At 44.9% G+C, this 20,968-nt stretch overlaps 1 protein-coding gene across 4 annotated transcripts in view; it reads right to left on the minus strand.

Annotated features, from left to right (window-relative positions):
- Window positions 1-20,968, minus strand: part of garem2 (GRB2 associated regulator of MAPK1 subtype 2) — a 322,420-nt gene that overhangs the window by 121,339 nt on the left and 180,113 nt on the right. The window lies entirely within an intron of this gene.

The raw sequence follows: 20,968 nt of genomic DNA on the forward strand, positions 1-20,968 counted from the left end.
GGGGACAGGAGTAAGGGAGTTCAAAGTTGCTAAATGTGAAAATTAAAAGGATCAAACAGGATATTTTCTAAATAGCAAATATAACTAGAAACAGTGCAGGTCTGAAGAGACTTGGGCTTCAAGTACATAAATAATTAAACAGGCACAGAAAATAATCACAAAAGGCTAATAGAATGCAGAGCTATATAAAAGGAGAATGGAATACAAGGAGATAGAAGTCATATTCAGTGAAGCAAAGGCCTGGTTAGATGACAGCTGCAGCAATTTGACCAGTTCTATGTACCATTTCTTATAAAGCAGATATTGGAGGCACTGCAATGCAAGTTGAACAGAATAAAACCTGGGTTGCAAAGGAGAGATTCTACAAAGCTGAAAATGTTTTGCTGTAAAAGCGCAGCAGGTCTGGCAGCATCCAGGGAACAGGAGAATCGACGTTTCGGGCATAAGCCCTTCTTCAGCTTATGCCCGAAACGTCGATTCTCCTGTTCCCTAAGGTTTGTAAAAATTTAGAACATAGAACATAGAACATAGAACAGTACAGCACAGAACAGGCCCTTCAGCCCACGATGTTGTGCCGACCACTGATCCTCATGTATGCACCCTCAAATTTCTGTGACCATATGCATGTCCAGTAGTCTCTTAAATATCCCCAATGACCTTGCTTCCACAACTGCTGCTGGCAACGCATTCCATGCTCTCACAACTCTCTGTAAAGAATCCGCCTCTGACATTCCCTCGATACTTCCCTCCAAACAGCTTAAAACTATGACCCCTCGTGTTAGTCATTTCTGCCCTGGGAAATAGTCTCTGGCTATCGACTCTATCTATGCCTCTCATTATCTTGTATACCTCAATTAAGTCCCCTCTCCTCCTCCTTTTCTCCAATGAAAAAAGTCCGAGCTCATAAGAGCTCAACCTTTCTTCATAAGATAAGCCCTCCAGTCCAGGCAGCATCCTGGTAAACCTCCTCTGAACCCTCTCCAAAGCATCCACATCTTTCCTATAATAGGGCAACCAGAACTGGACACAGTATTCCAAGTGCGGTCTAACCAAAGTTTTATAGAGCTGCAACAAGATCTCACGACTCTTAAACTCAATCCCCCTGTTAATGAAAGCCAAAACACCATATGCTTTCTTAACAACCCTGTCCACTTGGGTGGCCATTTTAAGGGATCTATGTACCTGCACCCCAAGATCCCTCTGTTCCTCCACACTGCCAAGAATCCTATCCTTAATCCTGTACTCAGCTTTCAAATTCAACCTTCAAAAATGCATCACCTCGCATTTATCCAGGTTGAACTCCATCTGCCACCTCTCAGCCCATCTCTGCAGCCTGTCAATGTCCCGCTGCAGCCTACAACAGCCCTCTATACTGTCAACGACATCTCCAACCTTTGTGTCATCTGCAAACTTGCTAACCCATTCTTCAATCCCCTCATCCAAGTCATTAATAAAAATTACAAACAGTAGAGGCCCAAGGACAGAGCCCTGTGGAACACCACTCATCACAGACTTCCAGGCAGAATATTTTCCTTCTACTACCACTCGCTGTCTTCGGTTGGCCAGCCAATTCTGTATCCAGACAGCTAAGTTCCCTTGTATCCCATTCCTCCTGATCTTCTAAAAGAGCCTACCATGGGGAACCTTATCAAATGCCTTGCTGAAGTCCATATACACCACATTCACAGCTCGACTCTCATCAACTTTTCTAGTCACATCCTCAAAGAACTCGATAAGGTTTGTGAGGCATGACCTGCCCCTCACAAAGCCATGTTGACTGCATTTAATCAAGCCATGCTCTTCCAGATGGTCATAAATCCTATCCCTCAGAATCCTTTCTAACACCTTGCAGATGACAGACGTGAGACTTACTGGTCTGTAATTGTTGGGGATTTCCTTATTTCCTTTCTTGAAGAGAGGAATTACATTTGCCTCTCTCCAGTCCTCAGGTACGACTCCAGCGGAGAGTGAGGATGCAAAGATCTTCGCAAGTGGAAAAGCAATTGCATTTCTCGTTTCCCAAAGCAACCGAGGACAAATCTGGTCCGGGCCTGGCGACTTGTCAATCTTAATGTTTGACAACATTTTCAGCACATCAGCTTCCTCTATCTCTATCCATTCTAGCACGCACACCTGCTCTTCAAAGGTTTCATTCACTACAAAGGTCGTTTCTTTCGTGAAGACAGAAGCAAAAAACTCATTTAGGGCTTCCCCTACCTCCTCAGACTCCACACACAAATTCCCTATGCTATCCCTGATCGGCCCTACTCTTTCTTTGACCATTTTCTTATTCCTCACATAAGTGTAAAATGCTTTGGTGTTCTCCCTAATCCGTTCTGCCAAGCCTTTCTCTTGCCCCCTCCTGGCTCTCCTCAGACCATTTTTGAGCTCTTTCCTCGCCTGCCTGTAATCCTCTAGAGATGGAAATGTGTTGCTGGAGAAGCACAGCAGGTCAGGCAGCACCGAGGGAACAGGAGAATCGACGTTTCGGGCATTAGCCCTTCTTCAGGAATGAGGAAAGTTTGTCCAGCAGGCTAAGATAAAAGATAGGGAGGAGGGATTTGGGGGAGGGGCGTCGGAAATGTGATAGGTGGAAAAAGGTCAAGGTGAGGGTGAGGACAGATTGGGGTGGGGGCGGAGAGGTCGGGAAGAAGATTGCAGGTTAGGGAGGGGAATGAAGGTGAGGCCTCTGCTGAGGACTGATCTTTCATCCTCAGAGAGGGGTAGGTCTGGAGGGATAGTGAAAACACGGCAGGGATGGGAGCTAGGACCTGTTGTGGGGCTGGAGCTGGGTGTGCTGAGGAAGGAGATGTGGCTGTGGTAGCGAGTCTGTTTGAGAATGTGGCTGAAGGCTGAGGAAGGAGATGTAATCCTCTAGAGCTGAGCTTGACCCTAGCTTCCTCCACCTTATGTAAGCTACCTTTTTCCTTTTGACTAGAAACTCCAACGCTCTCGTCATCCAAGGTTCCTTTATCTTACCCCTTCTTGCCTGTCTCAGAGGGACATATTTATTCATCACTTGCAACAACTGTTCCTTAAACAGTCTCCACATGTCTATAGTGCCTTTACCATGGAACAATTGCTCCCAATCCATGCTTCCTAACTCATGTCTAATCGCATCATTGTTTCCTCTTCCCCAATTAAATATCCTCCCATTTTGCCTAATCCTCTCCTTCCCCATAGCTATGTAGAATGTGAGGCAGTTGTGGTCACTATCACCAAAATGCTCTCCCACCACAAGATCTGATACCTGCCCCGGCTCATTTCCAAGCACCAAGTCTAGAATGGCCTCTCCCCTCGTCGGCCTGTCAACGTACTGAGTTAGGAAACCCTCCTGAACACACCTTACAAAAACAGCTCCATTCAAATCTTCTGCTCAAAGGAGGTTCCAATCAATGTTGGGAAAGTTAAAGTCACCCATTACAACAACCCTACTACATCCACACTTTTCCAAAATCTGCCGACCTATGCTTTCTTCCATCTCCCTGCTGCTATTGGGGGACCTGTAGTAAACCCCTAATGAGGTGACTGCTCCCTGCTGTTCCTAATTTCCACCCATAAAGATCTTCCTCGACAATGGAAGCTTCTGTAGCTGTGATACCCTCTCTGATTAGTAGTGCTACACCCCCTCCTCTTTTTCCCCCCTCCCTATTCTTTTTAAATGCTCTAAACCCTGGAATATCCAGCAACCATTCCTGCCCCTGAGAAACCCATGTCTCTGTTATGGCCACAACATCATAGCACCAGGTACTGATCCATGCTCTAAGTTAATCACTTTTATTCCTGATACTCCTTGCGTTAAAGCAAACACACTTTAACTGATCCCTTGGTTCCTTCCCAGGAAAATCCTTCCCACTAGCTGGCCTACCTCTTGCTATTGCTTCACCTGCATCAACTCTCACCTCCGGTATACAGCTCAGGTTCCCACCCCCCTGCCATACTAGTTTAAACCCTCTCGAACTACTCGAGCAAACCTTCCACCCAGGACATTGGTCCCCTTCCAGTTCAGATGCAAACCGTCCTTCTTGTACAGGTCCCACCTTCTCCAGAAGGCATCCCAATTATCTACATATCTGAAGCCCTCCCTCCTACACCAGCTGCGCAGCCACGTGTTAAGCTGCGCCTGATCCCTGTTCCTCGCCTCGCTATCTCGTGGCACAGGTAGTAAACCCGAGAACACTACTCTGTTCGTCCTGCTCTGCAGCTTCCATCCTAACTCCCTGAAATCACTTTTTATATCCTCGATCCTTTTCCTGGCTATGTCATTAGTGCCACGATTTCTGGCTGTTCGCCCTCCCCTTTTAGAACTCTTGCACAAAAAGCAATTTGCGTGAGATTAATAGTTTTTAAATAGAGTTTGATAGATTCTTGTTAATTAAGGTTATTAATAGATATGGAGCAAAGGCAGGCACATGGAATAAGCCCACAGTTCAGCCAAGGCCTCCCTGGTGGTACATGTACAAGGAGCTAAATGGCTTGATCTGTCATTATGTTTCCATATTTCTAAATTAGTTGTTGATGGAAAAACATCATACTTATGGAATATATATTTATTGCTATACACATGCTCTAATGTAGACTTCTGATCTAGAACCTTATTTATTGCTTTATAGTTCAATATTGCTTGAATCCATCACAAGAAGAGTTTTTCCTAATCTCAAAATTAAACACCCCAAAACTTGCAAACAAAGCAATATTAATCTACCATACATAATCCATGTAAATATCAAATCTATGAGACACACTTTTTAAACAAAATGTTAAGTAGTTAACTTTTACAGAGTAATGTTTCAACAGCTCGCTTTCAGATTGAACATATCTGCCTAGTGAAACCTAACATGGCTGTCAAAAGAATTCCCAAGATAATGGGAGAAATGGCATCTATTTCAGCCATTTATTATTCCTCTTTTTTTAAATTAAGGAGCCTCCATTAATTCACAGAGCATAAGAGAGGAAATAACAGCCTCGGCTGTCCAGATGTCAAGGAAAGAGCGGTGTCATTGAAAAATATCTTGTTGATTGCTCGCAGCTCTTGACCTACAGTTACATGGTTTGCATGGAAGAGGTATTTTCCAGCCCTCTATTGGCAAAGCCTGAGCCTCCATTATCAAGGGCAATGGTTATAGAGTCATAGAGTCCTACAGCACGGAGACAGGTCCTTTGGCTGACAAAATTGTCCACCTGTGCTAACCCCATTTCCTTGCACTTGACTCATTCTTTCCTATCCATGTATTTGTCCAAACGTATTTCAAATGTTGATAAAGTACCTGCCTCAACAACTTCCAACAGCAACTCATTCCACATGCGTACCACCTTCTATGTAAAAGAATAGCCCCTCAGGTTCCCTTTTATTCTTTGCCCTCTAACCTTAAACTGATGCCCTCTAGTCTTCAATTCCCCATCCCTGGGAAAAAGACTGAGTGCATTCACTGTATCCATTCCTCTCATGATCTTATACACTTCTATAAGATCACCTCCCCCCCCAATCTCCTATACTCTAAAGAAAAAAGTCCGGGCTTGTCCAACCTCTCCCCATAACTCAGATGGTTGAGTCCTGGCAACATCCTTGTAAATGTCTTCTGCACTCTTTCCAGTTTAATAACATCCTTCCTATAACAAGGTGACAAAAACTGAATACAAAACTCCAAATGCGGCCTCACCATCGTCCTGTACAACTGCAACATACCTTCACAACTTCTGTACTCAATGCCCTGATTCATGAAGGCCAGTGTGCCAAAAGCCTTCTTCACTGCCCTGTCTCCCTGTGACTCCACTTTCAAAGAACTGTGCACCTGAACTCAAAGGTTCCTCAATTCCACTACTCTTCTTAAGGCTCTACCATTCATCATGAAATTCCTACCTTAATTTGACTTTCCAAAATGCAAGACCTCACGCGTATCTATATTAAGCTCCATTTGCCATTTCTCAGCCCACTTCCCCAGCTGATCAAGGTCCTGCTGCAATTTCTGAAAACTTTCCTTACTGTCCACAATACCACCTATTTTAATGTGATCTGCAAACTTACTAATTGTGCCTTGCACATTCTCATCCAAATCATTGATATAGATAACAATCAGCGATGGGACCAGCACAGACCCCCTCAGGCACTCCACTAGGGAGAAGACATATATTCAAATAGTGTTGTGGAAGTTGGGCCTTACACCCTGCTTCAATGTGGAGAAAGTGAGGTCTGCAGATGCTGGAGATCAGAGCTGAAAATGTGTTGCTGGAAAAGCGCAGCAGGTCAGGCAGCATCCAGGGAACAGGAGAATCGACGTTTCGGGCTTAAGCCCTTCTTCAGGATGCTGCCTGACCTGCTGCGCTTTTCCAGCAACACATTTTCAACCCTGCTTCAATGTGCTCTGTTCGTTACTCCTCTATACAATCTTATTTTGATTTTTTGTGGGTGAAAATAGAGTCATAGAGATGTATACCACAGAAACAGACCCTTCAGTCCAACTTGTCCACATCACTCTCTCAGCGGAGCAGGTAAGGGCTGTTTGGCAGTGGCTGCTTGAAGGCTCGGTGATGTTTGTTTAACGGTTTAAATTTGAAAGTTTTTTTTTAAAAAAAGCGCGGAGCAGACCCGGAAGCTGGTGTAGCGCAAGCTTACCTGGGTAGGTTTATTTTCCCTATAAAAGTATCCGTTTTGGATACTTGTGGGGGGGGGGGATGACTTACCAGGGGTAAGTAATGGGGCTCAGGCCTCTGGCACGGAGCCTGTCCCCGTTGCTCAGAAGGGAAGGGTGGAGAAGAGCAGAGCAATAGTTATTGGGGACTCGATAGTTCGGGGCACAGATAGGTGGTTTTGTGGGGGCGAGAGAGACTCACGTTTGGTGTGTTGCCTCCCAGGTGCAAGAGTATGTGACGTCTCTGATCGTGTTTTCCGGGTCCTTAAGGGGGAGGGGGAGCAGCCCGAAGTCGTGGTCCAGATTGGCACCAAGGACATAGGTAGGAGGAGGGCTGAGGATGTCAGGCAGGCTTTCAGGGAGCTAGGTTGGAAGCTCAGAGTTAGAACAGAGTTGTTGTCTCTGGTTTGTTACCCATGCCATGTGATAGAGAGTCGAGGAATAGGGAGAGAGAACAGTTAAATGCGTGGCTACAGGGATGGTGCAGGAGGGAGGGATTCCGGTATCTGGATAACTGGGGTTCTTTCTGGGGAAGGTGGGACCTCTATAAACAGGATGGTCTACACCTGAACCTGAGGGGCACCAGTATCCTTGGGGGGAGGTTTGCTAGTGCTCTTGGTGGGGGGGGGTTTAAACTAACTCTGCAGGGGCATGGGAACCTAGACTGTAGCTTTAAGGTGCAGGATCTGGAGTGTAGGGAGGTAAGGAACATGGCAATCTCAAAGAAGGGTGCCTGTAAACAGGAAAGTGGCTTGAAGTGTGTATACTTCAATGCAAGAAGTATACAAAATAAGGTAGGTGAACTTGCAGCGTGGGTTGGTACCTGGGATTTCGATGTTGTGGCTATTACGGAGACATGGGTAGAACAGGGACAGGATTGGCTGTTGTAGGTTCCAGGGTTTAAATGTTTTAGTAGGGTCAGAGGTGGGGGTAAAAGAGGGGGAGGTGTGGCATTGCTTGTCAAAGATAGCATTACAGCGGTGGAAAGGACGATGGATGAAGACACGCCATCTGAGGTAGTTTGGGCTGAGGTTAGGAATAGGAAAGATGAGGTCACCCTGTTAGGAGTTTTCTACAGGCCTCCTAATAGTCCTAGAGACGTAGAAGATAGGACTGCGAGGATGATTCAGGAGAAGAGTGAAAGTAATAGGGTGGTTGTTATGGGGGACTTTAACTTTCCAGATATTGACTGGGAAAGATATAGCTCGAGTTCGTTAGATGGGTCGGTGTTTGTCCAATGTGTGCAGGAGGGTTTCCTGACACAATATGTAGACAGGCCAACAAGAGGTGACGCCACACTGGATTTGGTTCTGGGTAACGAACCAGGCCAGGTGTTAGAATTGGAGGTAGGTGAGCACTTTGGGGACAGTGACCACAATTCGGTGACTTTTACTCTAGTGATGGAGAGGGCAAGAGTTATAGCTGGGGGCAGGGAAATTATGATGCGGTGAGGCACGACCTAGGATGCGTGGCTGGGAAAGGTAGGCTTCAAGGGAAGGGTACAATTGATATGTGGAGCTTGTTCAAGGAGCATCTATTGAGTGTCCTTGATAAGTATGTACCTGTGTGGTGTAAAATTCCAAGCAGTGGAATGTGGTGAAACGGTTAAAAATTATGTCCCAATACATGTGTGAATCTAACCGGAATGGAGGTGTTGCTTAGTCCCGTGTGAATCTTATTACACACCTCCCCGTGTGAATCTTCTTATCTGTATGTAACCAGAATGGAATGTGTCTTTTAGCCTTGCTCTGCTGTTCACATGAATGTTTATATCTGGAAAAGAGTATATCAGCTGGAAAAGTCTCCAGTTCGGTGAGTCTGCTCCGGGGTTACGTTTAACCGCCGAGCGTGGGTTGTTGGCAACCGCTCTACGAGAACTGACGGCTCCCAGTTCCGGTAACATGTAGAGTGAGTATAAGCCAGACCCGTTGTGGCGACGCTGCGGGGAATAAAATGCCCATATTCTAGCAGACTCGCCTCTTGGTCGTTTGTTCTGTGTCAGACTACTCTCCTACGAACCTGACCTTGAGAATTTTTTAAAACATTTGGCGTAGTCGGCAGGATCAATCGCAATTGAGGAGAGATTTTGATACAGAACAATGTTTTGGAAAAAGACTAAGAAACCAGAAGAACAAACTGTGGAGGTCCCGACCGTCCCGGGATGGCATGGATGTGGGCATGTACGTGGCAGTTTGTTTGAGAGAGGATCCCAGTCCTGCCGAAGAACCCCTTGCCTGGGGTACAGCGGAGGATGTGGGCATGTCCAAAAAGCTGAAGCGGAGTTAACAGAATTGAATGGGATTGAACTGAACTGAACTGAGTGGAACTGAAGTGAATCAAATTGAACGGAACAAAATGGAACTGAGCTAAATTGAATTGAAATGGACGGAACTGAATTGAACACAATTGAATTGAACTGAACAGACCTGAACTGAGCTGAATTGAACTACACTGAATTGACTGAACTGAAATTAACTGAAATGAATTGAACTGAATTAAGCATAATGTAACACATGTATTGGGCCAAGCAGTGGAATGTGGTGTAAAATTCCAAGCAGTGGAATGTGGTGAAACGGTTAAAAATTATGTCCCAATACATGTGTGAATCTAACCGGAATGGAGGTGTTGCTTAGTCCCGTGTGAATCTTATTACACACCTCCCCGTGTGAATCTTCTTATCTGTATGTAACCAGAATGGAATGTGTTTTTTAGCCTTGCTCTGCTGTTCACATGAATGTTTATATCTGGAAAAGAGTATATCAGCTGGAAAAGTCTCCAGTTCGGTGAGTCTGCTCCGGGGTTACGTTTAACCGCCGAGCGTGGGTTGTTGGCAACCGCTCTACGAGAACTGACGGCTCCCAGTTCCGGTAACATGCAGAGTGAGTATAAGCCAGACCCGTTGTGGCGACGCTGCGGGGAATAAAATGCCCATATTCTAGCAGACTCGCCTCTTGGTCGTTTGTTCTGTGTCAGACTACTCTCCTACGAACCTGACCTTGAGAATTTTTTAAAACAACCTGTCAGGCAGGGAGGAAAGGGTCGTGTGAGGGAGCCGTGGTTTAACAAGGAATTGGAATCCCTTGTTAAAGGGAAGAGGCGGCCTATGTAAAGATGAGGCGTGAAGGTTCAATTGGGGCGACTGAGAGTTATAAGGTAGCCAGGAAGGATCTGAAGAGAGAGCTAAGAGCAGCAAGGAGGGGACATGAAAAGTCCTTAGTTGGTAAGATTAGGGAAAACCCAAAGGCTTTCTTTAGGTATGTCAGGAATAAAAGAATGACTAGGGTAGGAATAGGTCCAGTCAAGGATAGTAGTGGGAAGTTGCGTGTGGAGGCTGAAGAGATTGGGGATACACTGAATGAATACTTTTCGTCAGTATTCAATCAGGAACAGGACATTGTTGTCAATGTGAGTACTGAGTCACAATTAATTAGAATGGACGGCTTTGAGGTATGTAGGGAAGAGGTGTTGGAAATTCTGGAAAGGGTGAAAATAGATAAGTCTCTTGGGTCTGATGGCATTTATCCTAGGATTCTCTGGGAAGCAAGGGAGGAGATTGCAGAGCCATTGGCCTTGATTTTTATGTCCTCCTTGTCTACAGGAATAGTGCCAGGAGACTGGAGGATAGCAAATGTGGTTCCCTTGTTCAAGAAGGGGAGTAGGGATAACCCTAGTAACTATAGGCCGGTGAGTCTCACTTCTGTTGTGGGCAAAGTCTTAGAGAGAATTGTAAGGGATAGGATTTATGAACATCTGGATAGGAATAATGTGATCAAGGATAGTCAGCATGGTTTTGTGAAGGGCAGGTCGTGCCTCACAAACCTTATTGAATTCTTTGAGAAGGTGACTAAGGAGGTGGACGAGGGTAAAGCGGTAGATGTGGTGTATATGGATTTTAGTAAGGCATTTGATAAGGTTTCCCATGGTAGGCTACTGCAAATAATACGGAGGTATGGCATTGAGGGTGAGTTGGAGGTTTGGATTAGGAATTGGCTGGCTGGAAGAAGACAGAGGGTAGTAGTTGATAGTAAAGGTTCATCTTGGAGTGCCGTTACTAGCGGTGTTCCGCAAGGATCTGTTTTGGGACCATTGCTGTTTGTCATTTTTATAAATGACCTGGAGGAGGGGCTAGAAGGTTGGGTGAGCAAGTTTGCCGATGGAGTTGTTGACAGTGAGGAAGGATGTGTCAGGTTACAGCGGGATATAGATAAACTGCAGAGCTGGGCAGAAAGGTGGCAAATGGAGTTCAATGTAGCTAAGTGTGAGGTGATTCACTTTGCTAAGAGTAACAAAAAGACGGGGTACTGGGCTAATGGTCGGATACTTGGTAGTGTGGATGAGCAGAGGGATCTTGGTGTCCATGTACACAGATCTCTGAAAGTTGCCACCCAGGTAAATAGTGCGGTGAAGAAGGCATATGGCGTACTGGCTTTTATTGGTAGAGGAATTGAGTTCCGGAGTACTGAGGTCATGTTGCAGTTGTATAAGACTCTGGTGCGGCCGCATCTGGAGTATTGTGTGCAGTTTTGGTCGCCATACTACAGGAAGGATGTGGAGGCACTGGGACGGGTGCAGAGGAGGTTTACCAGGATGTTGCCTGGTATGGTAGGAAGATCGTATGAGGAAAGGCTGAGGCACTTGGGGCTGTTTTCATTGGAGAAAAGAAGGTTTAGGGGTGACTTGATAGAGGTGTACAAGATGATTAGGGGTTTAGATAGGGTTGACCATGAGAACCTATTTCCATGTATGGAGTCAGCTATTACGAGGGGGCATAGCTTTAAATTAAGGGGTGGTAGGTATAGGACAGATGTTAGGGGTAGATTCTTTACTCAGTGAGTCGTGAGTTCATGGAATGCCCTGCCAGTAGCAGTGGTGGACTCTCCCTCTTTATGGGCATTTAAACGGGCATTGGATAGGCATATGGAGGATAGTGGGCTAGTGTAGGTTAGATGGGCTTGGATCGGCGCAACATCGAGGGCCGAAGGGCCTGTACTGCGCTGTATTCTTCTATGTTCTATGTTCTATCAATCGATACCATAACTAATCTAGTCCCATTTTCCACCACTTGGCCCATATCCCTCTAAACCCTTCCTATTCATATACCCATCCAGATGCCTTTTAAATGTTGTAACTGTAACAGCCTCCAACACTTCCTCTGGCAGCCCAATCCATGCACGCACTATCTTCAGCATTTAAAAGTTACCCTTTAGGTTCTTTTTAAATCTTTCCCCTCTCATCCTAAACCTATGCCCTCTAGTTTGGAACTCCCCCACCCCAGAGAAAATACCTTGTCTATTTATCCTATCAATGTCCCTCGCGATTTTATAAACCTCTATGAGGTCACCCCTCAGCCTCCGATGCTCCGAAATCAATCCATATTTTTATTGCCTTAATTAACAAGCATGAACTGGAGGAATTATGCTATGTGGAATAATTTTAATGAATAATCATTGTTTTTGATGAGATTGTAGAGAACAAAGTGGCATTTTGAAGCTCCATTTGAACTTTGTACACCCAGACCCCAACACCGGCACCTCCAAGTTGTGTTTTGAAGTGGCAGGCAGCTAGAACCTTAGGATCACCATGTTCCCTGGCCAACATCTCTGTCTAGGGCCTGTTGCAGTACTCCAGTGAAGCTCAATGCCAACTGGAAGAATAACATTTCATTTTTTGCTTGGGATCTTGCAACCTTCAAGACTCAACATTGAGTTCAATAATTTTACGGCACCTTACCCCACCACCATACACCAGGCCAAGTGCTACTGCCACAACTATCCCATTGTCAACTTCTAATGGGGGGTCTCCACGGGCAGTTATTAATTCTCCCAGGTTGACCATTACCTATTCCTTTGTCTGTCTGACTGTTGTTCTCTCTCTCTGGGCTCCATGTCCATTTATTCCTCCCCCTCCCCTACCCCATCTTCAGCATATATACCAAACATTTCCTAGCTACATCTGTTGTGAAGGGTCACTGGACACAAAATGTCAACTCTTCTCTCTCGCCACAGATGCTGTCAGACCTGGTGAGGTTATCCAGTAATTTTGTTTCCAAGTATTTTCAGCACCCACAGTTCTTTGTTTAATTTTATGTAGAGTATACTTAGAATTACATTTGTTTTTAATCATTCATAAGATATGGATGTCACTAGCCAACATTTATTATCCAGCTTCACTGGCCTTTCAGAAAGTAGTAGTGAGCTGCTTTCTGTGCTATTAGGTCAGAGAATAATCAGGGCTGTGGGGCAGGATTTTGACACAGTAATGATGTCAGATTGAGTCAAGATGGTGGCAATGACAGGCTATCTGTATGTTGATGCATTGCGCACATTACATCAGCATACATGCTTTCACTGTAGGGAGTGCTGCTAGCTTAGAAATGGGTATGCGCTGTATTTAGTAGTAGTAGAGAATGGTGGTCTGGCGGATGGATGATATCATGTCAAGATACATTCACTAATGGTGACCATCTGGTGAGCTCATTATAGAGTCATAGTCATAGAGATGTACAGCACGGAAACAGACCCTTCGGTCCAACTTATCCATGCCGACCAGATATTGAATTGAATTGAATTTATTGCCATGTGTACCGAGGCACAGTGAAAAGCTTTGTCTTGCGAGCCAACCTAACCCAATCTAATCCCACCTGCCAGCACCTAGCCCATATCCCTCCAAACCCTTCCTGTTCTTTTCCCATCCAGGTGTCTCTTAAATATTGCACTCGTACCGGCCTCCACCGCTTCCTCTGGCAGCTTATTCCATACACATATCACCCTCTGCGTGAAAAGGTTGCCCCTTAGGTCTCTTTTATACCTTTCCCCTCGCACCCTAAGCCTATGCCCTCTAGTCCTCTAGTTCTGGACTTCCCCACCCCAGGGAAGAGACTTAGTCTATTTATCCTATGCATGTTCCTCACGATTTTATAAATGTCTATATGGTCACCTCTTAGCCTCTGACGCTCCACAGAAAATAGCCCCAGCCTGTTCAGCCTCTCCCTATAGCTCAAATCCTCCAAGCCTGGCAACATCATTGTAAGTCTTTTCTGAATCCTTTCAAGTTTCACAACAGCCTTCCAATAGGAAGGAGACCAATATTCCAAAAGTGGCCTAATCAATATCCTGTACAGCTGAAACATGACCTCCCAACTCCTGTACTCAATACTCTGACCAATAAAGGAAAGCATACCAAACGCTTTCGTCACTATCCTATCGACCTGCGACTCCACTTTCAAGGCGCTATGAACCTGCGCTCCAAGGTCTCTTTATTCAGCAACACTCCCTAGGACCTTACCATTAAGTGTATAAGTCCTGCTAAGATTTGCTTTCCCAAAATGCAGCACCTCACATTTATCTGAATTAAACTCCATCTGCCACTTCTCAGCCCATTGGCCCATCTGGTCAAGATCCTGTTGTAATCTGAGGTAACCTTCTTCACTGTCCACCTCCAATTTTGGTGTCTAACTGTACCTCTTATGCTCGCAATCCAAATAATTTATATAAATGATAAAAGTAATGGACCCAGCAATGATCCTTGTGGCACTCCATTGATCACAGGCCTCCAGTTTGAAAAAAATAACCCTCCACCACCACCACCCTCTGTCTTCTACCTTTGAGCTAGTTCTGTATCCAAATGGCTTGGTTTGGCACTGTGCCCCAGGTCCTTGAGGCTGGAAGCTGGGAATTGGCCAATCAGCTGCTTCCAATTCCCAAAGATTGTCCAAGGGTCCCCTAATCCACTTAGTACCATGATGTTTCTCCGCCTGTCCATCTCCATCTCGTTAAAGTTTCCAGCATCTCCTTCTACAAGTGGAAGCCTCTTTCTGCCCTGGCTTTCCATTTCCCCTTTTATAAATATAGCAATATTAATTCAGCAGTGACCTTCTGTTATTCAGATAGAGGCTGACTTTGAAAAGATTGGCTGCACCACCTACAATTGGCAAATACTGCTCAGCTCTCAGCCAGCATGGAAATATACAGCTCAAAACTACATTGAGAAAAACAAAGTGGCAGCAATAAATTTTCTTGGGTGCAACCTGATCATGAAATGCAACCCCTTGCAGTCAAAATCCAGCACAGTCACATTTTTAGTCTCATCTCAATGTGAAGCAATTAGAACGTTTAGTTCCACCGATACAAACAATTTTTATTACCCTTTTCTAACTGCCAACAAAACCCAGGTCAGTTAATTGGTTGATTGGCTTCAAAACACAAATTCTTTAAATGCAAATCTAACTATTTAAGTACCCTCTCCTATTTTCCTCATTTCTTCTATTCCTCTCTCACCTCCTCTCAACCCTATGGCAAGTTTCTCTCACTTAATCTCTCTAACCTTAGTAACTTTATCATTCACTCAGAAGGAATATTTTTTATAGAATGTACACGACCTAAAGCAGAAGCAACATCAGGTATGTCATCAAAACACACTTTTCTCTTCATAAAAACACATAGACAAAGCTGACATTTCTTTAAATAAAATATTTAATATTAATTCTACCTCATCGTCCTCTTTACAAAATCATTTGAAATAAAGCTAATGAGTTCAAAATGTGGGTTTCTAAAGGAAATTATTCTAACTATGCAGTTAATAAAACAGTATTGTTACACTCTGAGAAGTTAGCTTTATTGCATATGTTGGAAGTGTGAAACTAAATTCAATTTATTTTGGACGAAACATGGAAGATAGGAACAGGAGGAGGCCATTCAGCCCTTCGAGTAAAAGTATTCGGTTCAAGCCCATCATTTTTGAAAAGGTTAAGATTTTCACTAAAACGGGTGTGCTTCACTCAAAGTCACAAAACTTGAGTCAATGAATTAGGTCAGCATGGTGATTCAGTGGTTAACACTGCTACCTCACAGCATCAAGGACCCAGGTTCGATTCCACTCTCAGGTGACTGTGCATGGAGTTTGCACATTCGCCCTGTGTTTGTGTAGGTTTCCTTTGGATGCTCCGGTTTTCTCCCACAGACAAAAGATATGCAGGTCAGGTGGATTGGTCATGCTAAATTGCCCCTAGTATTCAGGGAATGTGCAGGTTAGGTGGATTAGCCATGGGAAATGCAGGGTTACAGGGTGGGGCGGATGGATGGGTCTGGTTGGATGCTCTTCAGCGGGGTGATAGGACTTAATGGGTGGAATGGCCTGCTTCTACACTGTAGAGATTCTATGATTTATTCAAGTGCATGATTTTGAAATCCTAGGTAGGACAGACAAACTCGAGAGATAGCCTGGGAACCTTGGAAGAAAACAGTAGAAGCCAAAAAAACAGTCTACTAACCAACCATGCTGTATCTAGAAGAAGTACTGTTGCCACTGCATTTGCACTACCTCCACAGCACTATGCAGTGCACCAGACTGTCAACGGTCAACATATGCACATGTTGTAGTCACTCAGTTAAATACAACAATGTAATCATAATAGGAGCTCTCCTCAAGTTTCCTGTCCTTGCAAACATCAACCCTCCATACACATGCTGACTGACAAAAACTACAAGCAGGTTGAAATTACCTTGCTGTACCTCTCCTACCGCTGCATGACCACCTCTCAACTTACTGTGTGCTTTTCACCTTGGCATCACGTATGCAGCAACCTTTCTGAGCAAGATCTACCAGTGCACACCCTTTGAATCAAATGACCACAGTGAGAGTGGTCCTCTCCAAACAGTTTCAGGACAGATCAATTTTGTCCCCTGTACAAGCTACCCTCCACTGCTATGGTCTCAATACATTTCCTTATGCTCTTGTGGAGAGATACAAACACATCATCACACAGTCTGTGAAGGGGATACTCCTCAGTAATAAGGAGTAGACTAATCATCTTAACCTCAGCAAATGGGAAGACTATCGCTTGACTTTGGGGATTTGCATTCACTGAATTAAAAAAAAAATTAAACTAGTGATTATTTGTGGGTGGCACGGTGGCACAGTGGTTAGCATGCTGCCTCACAGCGCAGAGACCCGGGTTCATTTCCCGCTTCAGGCGACTGAATGTGCGGAGTTTGCACATTCTCCCCGTGTCTGCGTGGGTTTCCTCTGGGTGCTCCGGTTTCCTCCCACAGTCCAAAAAATGTGCAGGTCAGGTGAATTGGCCATGCTAAATTGCCATAGTGTTAGGTGAAGGGGTAAATGCAGGGGAGTGGGTCTGGGTGGGTTGCGCTTCGGCAGGTCGGTGTGGACATTTTGGGCCAAAGGGCCTGTTTCCACACTGTAAGTAATCTAATCTAATTAAATATTCAGGACAGTAAAATTTCCAGTTACTGAGAAAAAAATGCTATTTGCAAATAATTTCAGAAGTATTCCAAGCAACTTGTATGTAGCTAACATAGAACCACAGAAATGATACTGCACAAAAGGGGCCATTTGGCCCATATCGCCCATGCTGATGCCCTTCCCCAGATCCCCTTCTAATCCCATCTTCTTGTACACAGCCCATAGTCCTGTAGCTTACAGCACTTAAAATGCAGATCCTGGTACTTTTAAAAAGAGTTTAGGACCTTTGCCTCCTTTACCAACTCAGGTAGCGAATTCCTGACACTCACCACCCTCTGTGTAAAAATATTTTTCCTCACATTCCCTTGAACCCTTCTGCCACTTCACTTGAATCTCTCACCCCTGGCTTTTGAACTCTCTGCCAAGGGAAACAGGTTCCTTCTATCCCTTACAATTCTGGATACGTCAATCATATCACCCCTCAGCCTTCTCTTTTCCAAGGAAGACAACCCCAATCGCTCCAATCTCTCTTTATAGCTACAGTTCTCCAGGCCTGGCAACATTCTAGTACATTTTCTCAGCATCCTCTCGAAAGTAATTATGTTTTTCCTTCAACGAGTGGTGACCAGAACTGCACACAATATTCCAATTGTGGCCTCACCAGTGTCTTATACAGTTTCATTATTATATCCCTACTTTTGTATTTTATACAAAATAAAAACCGAAAGAAGTGTGGTTTTTTTCGCAGCAGAGAGCGGCGGGAGCTGGGCGGAAGTTCAGGCGGAGCGCAAAGCCGGTCGGGAAGGTAAGTGATTGCTATTAGAGTGGGTGTGTTCTAAACCCAGGTCCTACAAAGTAGGGTCTCCCTCCCTCCCTCCTCCTCTAACCTAAATTAAGAGTCCATAGACTTGCCACAAAAAGAGAGTCTAAGGAAGTTTGGATTGAAGAGTGAGGCTTTAGCTCAGGAGTCTTTGACAAGGAGGTTGAGTGAAGTGATTACACCACAGTTGAACAGGGTGAAGATATGACTGCCCAGCTGGTTCAGTGCGCTACGTGCTTGATGTGGGAGGTCAACGACTCTGGTGTGTCTGGCTCGTATATGTGTGGAAAGTGTGTGCACATTCAGCTATTGACCAAGAATATTGCAGCGCTGATGAAAGAATTCGAGGACCTTAGGCTCATCCGAGAGAACGAGATCTTTCTGGACAAGACCTTCAGCGATGTTATTACACCAATCATGCCAGAAGAAAGCAGAAGAGAGCAGACGATGAGGAAGGCGAAGAGGAGACAGGTGCAAGAGACCCCGGGAGAAGTACCTGTCAGGATCAAGTTGAATCATTTGGAAACAGTAGAGACAGATGACACTGCCAGTTCGCAAGGCGGCCAGGTCTGTCAATCAACAGTTGGCGCAGAGGCAGAGCGGAAGAGTCGGACATCGCACAGAGCCGTGGTAACAGGGGACTCCATAGTGAGAGGAACTGACCGGGGTTTTTGTGGCAGCAGACGGGATTTAAGGATGGTGTGTTGCCTTCCTGGTGCCAGGATTAAGGACATCGCAGACAGAGTACAGGAAATCCTCAAGGACGAAGGTGAAGAGCCAGAGGTGGTAGTACATGTCGGCACAAATGATGTCAGGAAGAAGAGGAGGAACATACTACAGTAGGACTTCGGAGAACTAGGAAGAAGGCTGAAAAGCAGGACGTCCAAGGTGGTTATCTCCGGTTTACTTCCAGTTCCTCGGGCTGGTGTGGCCAGAAACAGGGAGATAATGGACTTGAACATGTGGTTGGGGAACTGGTGCAGGGAGTAAGGATTTAAGTTCTTGGATCACTGGGGTATATTTTGTAGTAAGCATAAATTCTACACCTTAATAGGTTAGGGACCAGCATTCTGGCAGGCAGGTTTTCTACTGCAACACCGCTACATTTAAACTAAGTAGCGGGGGGGGGGGGTACAAACTGGATGTTTAAAAAGGAAATTGAAGGGAAAGTTAGAACAAGAGAAGTCAAGAAAGACAACTGTCTCAATGAGGCAGAAAACTCGGAAAGGGATCATGCTGTAAAGTTGAGTGAAATAGGGGTGATGGGAAGGGTGAGAGCAGTAACAAATTAAAAATACTATACATGAATGCACGAAGCATTAGACATAAGATGGATGAGCTTGAGGCTCTTTTGGAAATTGGCAGATACGATATTGTGGGGATAACTGAGACGTGGCTTCAAATGGACAGGGCCTGGGAAATGAATATTCAAGGCTACACATGCTATCGTAAGGACAGACTGACGGGCAGAGGGGGTGGGGTGGCCTTGTTGGTAAGGGAGGATATTCAGTCCCTTGCGCAGGGGGACCTAGAGTCAGGGGATGTAGAGTCAGTGTGGATAGAGCTGCGAAATACCAAGGGTAAAAAGACCTTCTTGGGAGTCATCTACAGGCCCCCAAACAGTAGTCTGGATGTCGGATGTAAGTTGAATCAGGAGCTGAAATTGGCCTGTCGCAAAGATGTTACTACAGTTGTTATGGGGGATTTTAACATGCAGGTAGACTGGGAGAATCAGGATGGTATTGGGCCTCAAGAAAGAGACTTTGTGGAGTGCCTCAGAGATGGATTCTTAGAGCAGCTGGTGCTGGAGCTGACCAGGGAGAAGGCAATTCTGGATCTGGTATTGTGTAACGAACCAGAATTGGTCAGAGACCTCGAAGTGAAGGAGCCATTGGGAAGTAGTGACCATAATACATTAAGCTTCAATCTGCAATTTGAGAGAGAGAGGGTACAGTCGGAAGTGACAGTACTTCTGTTGAATAAAGGGAACTATGGAGCTATGAGGGAGGAGCTGGCCAAAGTTCAATGGTGCAATACCTTAGCAGGGATGACTGTGGAGGAACAATGGCGGATATTTCTGTGTATAATGCAGAAGTTGCAGGATCAGTTCATTCCTAAAAGGAAGAAAGATCCCAGGAGGAGGCATGGGCGGCCGTGGCTGACGAGGGAAGTTAAGAAACATATAAAGTTAAAAGACAAAAAGTATAACATAGCAAAGATAAGAGGGAAAACTGAGGACTGGGAAACTTTTAAAGAGCAACAGAGGATTACTAAGAAGGAAATACGCAGAGGAAAAATGAGGTACGAAGGTAAACTGGCCAATAATATAAAGGAGGATAGTAAAAGCTTTTTTAAGTATGTGCAAGGCAAAAAAATGGTTAGGACTAAAATTGGGCCCTTGAAGACAGAAACAGGGGAATATATTACAGGGAACAAATAAATGGCAGAAGAATTAAATGGGTACTGCAGATCTGTGTTCACTGGGGAAGACACAAGCAATCTCCCTGAGGTAACAGTGGCTGAAGGACCTGAACTTAAGGGAATTTATATTTGCCAGGATTTGGTGTTGGAGAGAATGTTAGGTCTGAAGTTTGATAAGTCCCCGGGGCCTGATGGTCTACATCCCAGGGTACTGAAGCAGGTGGCTCAGGAAATCGTGGATGCATTAGTGATTATTTTCCAGAGTTCGATAGATTCGGGGTCGGTTCCTGAGGATTGGAGGGTGGCTAATGTTATACCACTTTTTAAGAAAGGTGTGAGAGAGAAAGCAGGAAATTATAGACCAGTTAGTCTGATCTCAGTGATGGGAAAGATGCTGGAATCTATTATAAAGGATGAAATTACAGCACATCTGGATAGTAGTAACAGGATAGGACAGAGTCAGCATGGATTTATGAAGGGGAAATCATGCTTGACTAATCTTCTTGAATTTTTTGAGGATGTAACTCTGAAGATGGACGAGGGAGATCCAGTAGATGTGGTGTACCTGGACTTTCAGAAAGCTTTTGATAAAGTCCCACACAGGAGGTTAGTGAGTAAAATTAGGGCGCATGGTATTGGGGGCAAAGTACTAGATTGGATTGAAAATTGGTTGACTGATAGGAAACAAAGGGCAGTGATAAACGGCTCCATTTCGGAATGGCAGGCAGTGACCAGTGGGGTACTGCAGGGATCCGTGCTGGGACCGCAGCTTTTTACAATATATGTTAATGATATAGAAGATGGTATCAGCAATAACATTAGCAAATTTGCTGATGATACAAAGCTGGGTGGCAGGGTGAAATGTGATGAGGATGTTAGGAGATTACAGGGTGACCTG

The sequence above is a fragment of the Chiloscyllium plagiosum genome, unplaced genomic scaffold (genome assembly GCF_037043375.1).
Source record: "Chiloscyllium plagiosum isolate Xiang-an unplaced genomic scaffold, Cpla_swu_hap1 HiC_scaffold_3, whole genome shotgun sequence".
Taxonomy (NCBI): Eukaryota; Metazoa; Chordata; class Chondrichthyes; order Orectolobiformes; family Hemiscylliidae; genus Chiloscyllium; species Chiloscyllium plagiosum.